Source organism: Psammomys obesus, unplaced genomic scaffold, assembly GCF_907164565.1.
Source record: "Psammomys obesus unplaced genomic scaffold, mPsaObe1.curated_primary_1811, whole genome shotgun sequence".
Classification (NCBI taxonomy): domain Eukaryota; kingdom Metazoa; phylum Chordata; class Mammalia; order Rodentia; family Muridae; genus Psammomys; species Psammomys obesus.
In genome coordinates this window covers 4,815,034-4,823,580 of record NW_026585587.1, presented here as the reverse complement: position 1 = coordinate 4,823,580, position 8,547 = coordinate 4,815,034, and the positions used below count along the sequence as shown (strand labels likewise).

Below are 8,547 nucleotides of genomic sequence, written 5' to 3'. Positions count from 1 at the left end.
TTTATTTATTTATTTATTTATTTATTTATTTATTTATTTATTTATTTATTTATTTATTTATTTTTTGCAGGACTGCTGTCAGGTTGAGCCAACTTGGACTACATAAGGAGTTCCAGGCCAGCCTGGACTATGGAGTGAAACTCAAGGACACACTGGATAGCCAGGTGTGAGAGTACATGCCTGCAATCCCAGCACTTGGGAGGCCAAGGCAGGAGGGCTGTCATGAGTTCAAGTGTATAATGGGGAGCACCGGCCAGGGCTACATAGGTGAGCAGGAGGACTTGTCTAGCACAATCAAGACCCCGGGGTCCCCCGAAGAGCAGCAGGTGCGGACATGTGCTAACATTATCTTAACATGGGGTATCAGTGCAGAGACTGGCCCTGTGCCTGACAGTTCTTTACACAGCCCACTCTGGGGAGGTAGGATGGCAGCTGACTGGTAAATTTGGTCATGATTTTGGCTGGAGATAGTAGTTCAGGGATAGAATACTCGCCTAGCATGTAAAAGGCTGAGGATCAGTCCTCAGTTCTGCAAACGAATAAGAAAAAGCCAGCTGTGGTGGCACACACCTGTGATCCCAGCACCTGGGGAGGCAGAGGCAGAGGCAGGTGTGTTGCTGTGAATTCAAGGCCAGCCTGGTCCACAAAGTGTGTCCAGAAGAGCTAAGGCTACATAGAGAAACATTGAAAAAAAAAAAAAAAGATTACATCCACCTTTGTCCGGCCATGTGCCTGCCAGCAGAGAAGGCACTCACAGTTCTGCTCTGCTGTTTCAGGATGCTGGTCTCCTGCATCCTTATATTTTTGGTTGTGAGCCTAGCCTTTAATGGCTGAGCCATCTTTGCGGCCCAGTCTCCCGCATCCTTAAAGGAGACACCAGATCACATTAAAAATGAAGGAGGGTCGGAATGCTACAGCAACACAGCACAGAAAGACAAAGAGCTGGCAGAGGAAATAGGCACACATCAGCTTAGCTAGATGGACATATAGTGGAGGCCAGTCTTGCCTCCGAGGGCATGCTCGCCCCACTCCAGTTCAGGCCCTCAGGGAGAACTGAGAAGCACATCACTCACCACAGTCCCTGAGCCCCTGCCTGTCCATGACTGCTCCGAACCCACCTTCCTACTCCTACTAATCCTGTAACCCTCTTTTCAATTAATAAGCAGTTCACCTGCCTCTCAAGCCCCAAAGGATCATCATCAATGTGGCTGTGTATGCTTGAGTGCAGGTGCCCACAATGGCCAGAGGTGTGGGATCCTCTGAACTAAAGTTGCAGGCAAGTGGGAGCGGTCTGGTGTGGGCGCTGGGATAAACTGGGGTCCTCTGCAAGAGCAGTCCACACTTGAATCTCTTAGCCCTGGGATTAAAGGTACGCGCCACCTAGAACCCTATTTCAGAGTCATAATGTAACTGTAACTTACAGAATTGGGGAATTCTACATAGCCCGTTCTCCTGTTCCTGAGTTAGAGACCTCTATGGTAGAGCCGTATGATCATAGAAACAAGCACAACTGAACTGTCTCATAAGGTTTCCCTCTGTGTTTGAAGAAAGCTAAATTTGAGAGGTAGCAGCTAAGGATCTGCCTGGTGATGCTCAGCAAGTAGGAGCACTGGGCTCAAGCCTGAGTTCCGCCCCAGAACAAAGGTCAAAAAACAAAACGAAACAAACAAACCAGAAGGGACTCTATAACTGTGTTCTCTATATGCACACTATGGGACTCACAAAACTTCACCTCTGGCCGTCCGTCTCTCTCTCTCTCTCTCTCTCTCTCTCTCTCTCTCTCACACACACACACACACAGAGTAACATCTAGTTTTTGCTAAACTGGTACTAAACTAGAGGCAGGAGGATTTTTGTGAGTTCAAGGCCATAACAATTTAATTCCATCTACTGCTTACTGCATTATAAATTATAATAGTCATAAAGGTTCCATATGCATTTCTTCCCTTTTTTCTTTCTTCCCTTTTTTCTTTCTTTCCTTCTTTCTTTCCTTCTTTCTTTCTTTTTTTCTTTCTTTCTTTCTTATTTCAAGACTTTTTTTTTTTTTTTTTTTTTTTTTTTTTTTTTAATGTAGCCCTCATTGTCCTAGAACTTGCTCTGTAGACCAGGCTGGCCTTGAACTCACAGAGATCTGCCTGCCTCTGCCTCCCAAGTGCTGGGGTTAAAGGCGTGTGCCATCACCACTACCTGGCTATATTTCTTAAAAATAATTCACAGAAAACCATTCATTGCTTTAAAAATCCAAAGTATTTTTTAAATTACACTTTTCATTTGTGTGTGCATGTGTGCCCATGAACACACATGCTGGTCAGAGGACAAGTTTGGGAGTCCCTTCTCTCCCTCCACACTGCTCCCCAGAGTTGAACTCAGGTCTTCATGCTTGATGGCAAGCCCCTTTACCTGCTGAGCCTTGTCAACGGCCCATGTCTATGTTTGAGGGATTGCGTTTTCATCAGCTGTCTTGGTGGAGAGTTACACAAAGTGCTCTGAGTACGGATGGCTACCATAGTCCCCCCGGACTTTGTAACTTTGCTTACCTACGGCTCCAATATCAACCATCAGTTTCACAGGCATTAACACCAGGTCCAGAATCACTCACCAGCCTACACATTTCAAAGTTATTCACCAAAGTGGCTGATTTTCTTATATATACATATCATAACATGTTCCCTTGTATGGATTAGGGTTAATTAAAATTCATTTCTTTAATTCAACCAGCATAAAGTATAATATTTCATATGGCAAACACAATTTTAACTGTATTATAAAACCTAAGTAGAGAGTGTGCAGCTTATCTCCTAGTCTTCCAAATAAGGAGAAACAGTGCTATCGTTTTGGGAGTCAAGAAATTACAGTGCCTAGGATAATTCTTACTTTTAATTAAAGGCTCTCAGCATCTCACATATCCCTTTTCAATCTGTCCTGCATACCAGGGGCAGATTAATCTTCAGAAAACACTACCTTTCTGTCTCATATAATAAAAACATTGGCTCCACATACTTGTGGGACAAATAATTCTTCCTGTCTCAAAATCCATAATGACATGTTACTGTCTGCTCAATTTAGTTCATGTCATCTCATCTTACCGAGCATCAAAATATTCTCTGTGACACACTCAAATAAATCTCAGTATCTGCAACATCCCATGACCAGATCTTCCTGTATCTGTCACAGGCAGCCCATACGCTGCTAAGGAAAAGGACAGCTGTGCGAATCCACACAGTGTCTACCCCACTTGAGCTCAGCTTCAGTGCTGGTTAGAGATCCTTCTAGTACAGCACCTAGGACCAAACACCCCTGCAGAAGTTACTTCCCCTCTAGACTCACCTATCCCTGCTCACAGCCTCAACTGGACCACAGCAGACATCACAGATGTTACGCAGAGGCCAGTAGTTTCCTCTCATCTCAGGGGAATGCCTCTACATCTACTATTCTAAGATCTTTCTGCCTGTACCCAGTTTGCACCTCCTTTATTTCCTTTCAGAATATGTGTGTAAGCCAGCCTATTTCCAGCCCCATTCTACACTGGAACACTCTTCAGTATAAAACATAGGCCTCCTTTATTCTAGTCCTAAATCAAGACCACTTTGAATTTTCCATTAAGACTCATTCAGGGAAATAACTCTTCACTATAAAACACACAGAGGACAAAAAAAAAATTGATGTTTAAAGCAAACAAAAATATCGTGAAGGTTCTAGAAAGAGGTATAAAAATTATTTCTGAAGGTATAATATAAAGTAACTAGACATGGCAGCTCTCCCTTTAATCTAGCACTCAGGAAGCAAGAGACAGGCCAGGTGTCAACATAGTTAGTTCCAGTACAGACAGGGCTAAACAGTGAACCTTGTCTCAAAAAACAAAACAACAACATCAACAACAAACTTAGTTAATGTGCTTTTTTTGAAACAAGTTTCCCAAATACTGTATTTGGATAGGAGCTTGGGGAAAAAAATTCTTTGGTAAAGACAGGCCACCCTAAGCTGGACATTCTAAGTAAGGAAGGGGAAACAAACAATAAAATGTTAGCAGAGACCACATCCCAGCGCTTTTTTTGCAGGACTACACCTTTTCATTTTATCCTCAAAATGATGTGTCATTGGCATAGGTGGGCTAGAAATGTCCTCCTGTCCCCCTGCAGTGTGTCCCTCTCCCTGGCCAATCCATCACATTTGTCAATACAGATGGAGGACATCCGTGGACCCTGACGGCTAAATAAGCTTTTATTTTACTTTCATAGACAGGGGGAAAAAAGTTGTTGGTTTTTGTTTTTTTTCTCCCCCAATAATCAGGTTTTCCCTGAGTTAAAATTCAATTACCCTTTTTTTTTTCCTCTTCAGAGAATTACTTTTTATGATTGAGGGGAGGAATGAGGTAAACGAGATTTTCAGGGCTTACAACAAGCCAGGGTGTTCCAACTTTGGAGCTTTCTGTGGTGGGCAGGATAGGCACAGTCAAGAGAGGAGACATGCTACAGTGGGCTGAGGCTGTCTCTCCAAGACCTCTTTTCAGACAGTGCTAAGGCCAGGGCCCAGCGGGAATGCACCCCCAAGTGCTTCCCTGGGCACCGTTTAAGGGAAGCATCGCACAGACGCACAGCGCCCGTAGTTCTAACTCAGGCATTCCTAGAATAGCTGCTGCTTCAGCTGGATACAGCTCCTGAAGAAGGACTCTGGCTCTGCACCTCGGCATGCCTGCCTTCTGTCAGCGAGGGTGAGCCCTACATAAAAGCAAAGCTCTCCACGGTGTAGCTGGGGCTGTAAGACTCAAAATATACAAACTACTGTCAGCCACGGGTTTCTACAGGTTCGTCTGTAACCCTGTTCTCGCTAAGCAAAGATGGGCTTTCCTGACCGGTCAACTGCCGTGAAACTGGAACACACAAGTAGTACTAAGAGGAAAAACCTTTTATCTCCTTCTAATCCAAATGTTTACTCTATGTCTACATCAGGGAAGACAAATGACATTGTTTCTATTTTTGACAGTGTTTACCTGAAGTTTTAGGCATATCTCTAATAGATATAATAATAATAATAATAATAATAATAATAATAATAATAATAAAGCCACAACAAATCTAAAACTAGAGCAAGACCTTTGGGACAGTAGGGACACACCTTGGTGGCAGAGCCCTTACCCAGACTATATAAAAAACTCCTGGGTTGAGCCAGTGGAAAGTTCAGGGGACAAAGACACCTGTTGCCAACCCTGATAACCTGAGTTTCAGCCCTGGGCCACATGGCAGAGAACCAACTCTCACACGTTCTCCTTTGACCTCCATATATGCACATGTGTTGCACATGTGTCCCCTGACGTGCACATTCGTGTGTGCACTCGTGTAAACACACACATACAAATATAATTTTAAAAGTGTTTTTTGTTTTTTTTTTTTAATTCCTGGGTTCAATTGCCAGCACGCAAAACAACACAGAACCAAACAACAAAACTCACTATGTAGCATAGAAGAAATCTGCCAACTTGTGGCATTTTTTCCTGCTTCATCCTCCCAGGTCTTGGGATTACAGGCTCTAAGAACAAGCCTGGTCACTTCCTCCTTTTATCTATGCAGAGTATAAGAGCAGAAATAATGTGCATTATTTTCCTGAATCCTTGTAACTTACATACCTTATACTTGGATTAAATAAGCATTTTCCATATTCTATGAGTACGGGAAGGAAATCCTAAAATCTTTGTAACTTCATAAGGTAAAAATAAATACACTAAGCTTCAGTAAATAAACCCGTCTTTACAGAATAAGTCCTCCTTGAGAAATCTTTAGCGATGACTTTCAGTTGCCCGGTTATTCTATTAAGTTTACAGTAATAAGAAGTGTACCTGCAAAAGCTGGATACCGTGGACAGGAGGGAGTAGGCATTAATCTAACACAAGAAACAGCAGTCATTAAACTGGCTCAAAGCAGCACTCTCAAACGCCTAGGAAAACAATGCTCTGTTGCATCACAAAGTGCACATATTTTACGGGAATCATTACCTTCAAAATCCACAAGTACCTTACGAGGTTATTGTGCTTTGATTGAAATTAGAACACCCCACCTAATAACACTGAGTTCTCAAAAGACAGCTAATAAAGAAAAAGGATACAATGATCTATTAGGTGGTAGTTCTCCAGGGAAAACAATGTAGATATTCTCAAAAGAAAATTTAACAGATCTACTTATAAGATACAGCGATTATTTTTTGTCTATTTTTTTGAGACAAGTTTTTACTTAGTATGTAGTCCAAGGCTGGTCATGGACTCAGAGAGCCACTGCCTCTGCCTCTCTTAATTGCTGGAATTAAAGGTGTGCCTTAACTTACCCACTGTGATGTTAATTCTCACAATCATAGATACTGTCAAAATGTCAATGCCCAAATGTCAATAAAGGCTGCTGTTTTGCTACTGTTTCAGAATTCTTCCTGGACAGTGCCATAAGGGAAATGCAGATTTGTCAGTATTTTGATAGGTACACACTATCTTTCCATTCCAAATGGCCAGTGATGACGAAAAGCAGGAAGTCCTAAGATAGCATGGTGCAATGAAGTGCAGTGGTAACAAGACACAAGGTTTTGATTCCCAAATATGGTAATTTCAAAATTATGCCTAAAACACTTTTAGAAATCTACAACTATCATAAAAGTTCAAAAAATTTAAATATACCATATTTTAAAAATATTACAGATGAATTACTCCAATTGCTTAAAAAATGAAAGTAGAACCTTGTTGAAAGCCAATATATTTTCCCAGGATGGTCGCAGGGAAAGTCTGTATTAATGCAAATTGTAAATGCTCAAAACTGAAGCAAAAGCAGCATAACAGTTTAAAGATGCCAGACCTCGCTGGGCGCACACCTGCAATCCCAGAACTCAGGGAGCAGAGGCAGGCAGAACTCTGTGAGTTCAAGGCAAACCTGGTCTACAAAGAGAGTCCAGGACAGCCACGGCTACACAGAGAAAACTTGTCTCAAAAAAACCAAACCAAAACCAAAACAAACAAACAAACAAAAAAAAGCCAGACCTTCTTAGTCAGACATCTCTTTCTGGAAGCTCTTTGAATATTAAAGGAGCTTTTTAAAGAAACTGAAACACTGCCAGGCTATCAGTTTTCTTCCTCAAGTAACTATGATAAATATAGTATGAATAATTTTCAGGAAACAATGTGTTTAAAAAAATTTCTTTTTTTCCAGAGAGGATCTAGCCATGCCTTCCAGGTTGACCCTAGACCCAGGGTTCAGTGAGTACCCTTTCTCAGCTTCTACCATAGGTGGACCCACAGGTACATGCGACTTAACCCAGCTTCTTTCTATTTAAGATTTTATTTTATTTTATTTTTTAATTTTTGTCTTTTAGTGTTTTGGTTAGGTTTTAGTGACAAGCACCACTTTATGTTACCTAAGGTGCTCAGACAGGTCTCCAACTCACCATCCTCCTGCCTCTACATCCAGAATGTTGATTTCTAAAGAAAAAAAACAAGTTTTACTACAGTGTATATTTAAGCTATATTGGACTGTATAAGATACGTGGGTATTACATAATATACACAGGTATTAAAGTGGTTATTAAAATGAAACAAAGGAGCACAATCATCATGTCTGCTCTTCCTGATCCACCCAGGCATGGCTACAGTACCATTAGGCCCAAAGCTTGCACTGTTCCTAACCGTGGCTCTGAAGCTGTGCACTAGCTCAGTCCACTTGCTCAGTCCGCCTGGTCAACCTGCAGATTCCATACTTTGTATCAGGTTTCTCTCTCTCTCTGTGGTCTGTATTCTTTTTATCAATCCAAAGGCTGCCAAATACCCATCTGAAGAGTTGTAAATGCAAATGGGAACACTACCAGACTGTACACACCTCTTTCACAAAAATTAGTCTAGCCACCTTCCCCGACTCTATTTCCTTCTATAAACACAACATAGGTTGCCTTACACTATGCTGGTCTATAAAGACTAGATTCTAGATAAGAAATCTGATCAAGGAAGCAGGTATGTCTCCTGTATTAGATTATAAGGAGTATTAATTAGGAAATTTATTAGAACACAGGAGTCAAGACAGGACCACTGGGGGAGGCCGATCCCCAGTGGTCAGCTGGATTCCAGGTTACTTCAGCTCTACAGCATGATGCTTTCATTTGGATTACCACCCCTGCTGCAAGGCAGCTCCTGGCAGGTACCTAGATGATGTGCCTGCCAGCACTTATGTAAAGCCGCCACACTTCCCTTTAATAAACATAAACCTAGGTTCCTACAGTTTCAAAGCCAAAATGCCAGATCCTCTTTCATTCTATACTTTGCCTTAAAAAAAAATGACCTTGCCCTTGACAAGAAGCACCATGCTACGGAGGACCACATCTCCAAAACCATTCAGCCTACTTGACACCTGTTCAGAAAATAACCAGTCTCAACACAGTAACAAGCAGGTACTCTCCCTGTTTCACAATGAAGCTCAAGGCTCTCATGGGGCCGCTCCAAGTTCTCCCTACTCAATGCCAACAAACTTAGCAGACAAAGATTCATACACCCTGATACACTGTTGACATACAGATGTAATGCGCTGT

General features: G+C 42.0%; 1 protein-coding gene across 3 annotated transcripts in view; it reads right to left on the bottom strand.

Annotated features, from left to right (window-relative positions):
* Cnst (consortin, connexin sorting protein) overlaps positions 1-8,547 on the bottom strand; it is a 78,581-nt gene that overhangs the window by 66,853 nt on the left and 3,181 nt on the right. Inside the window, exon 1 of one of the 3 annotated variants that reach the window (XM_055608921.1) lies at positions 5,450-5,456. The exons of the other annotated variants lie outside the window; for them this stretch is intronic. The gene's annotated coding sequence lies outside the window, so the exon portion shown is untranslated. Of the gene's footprint in view, positions 1-5,449; positions 5,457-8,547 lie in introns of those variants that run through there. 3 annotated transcript variants of the gene reach the window in all.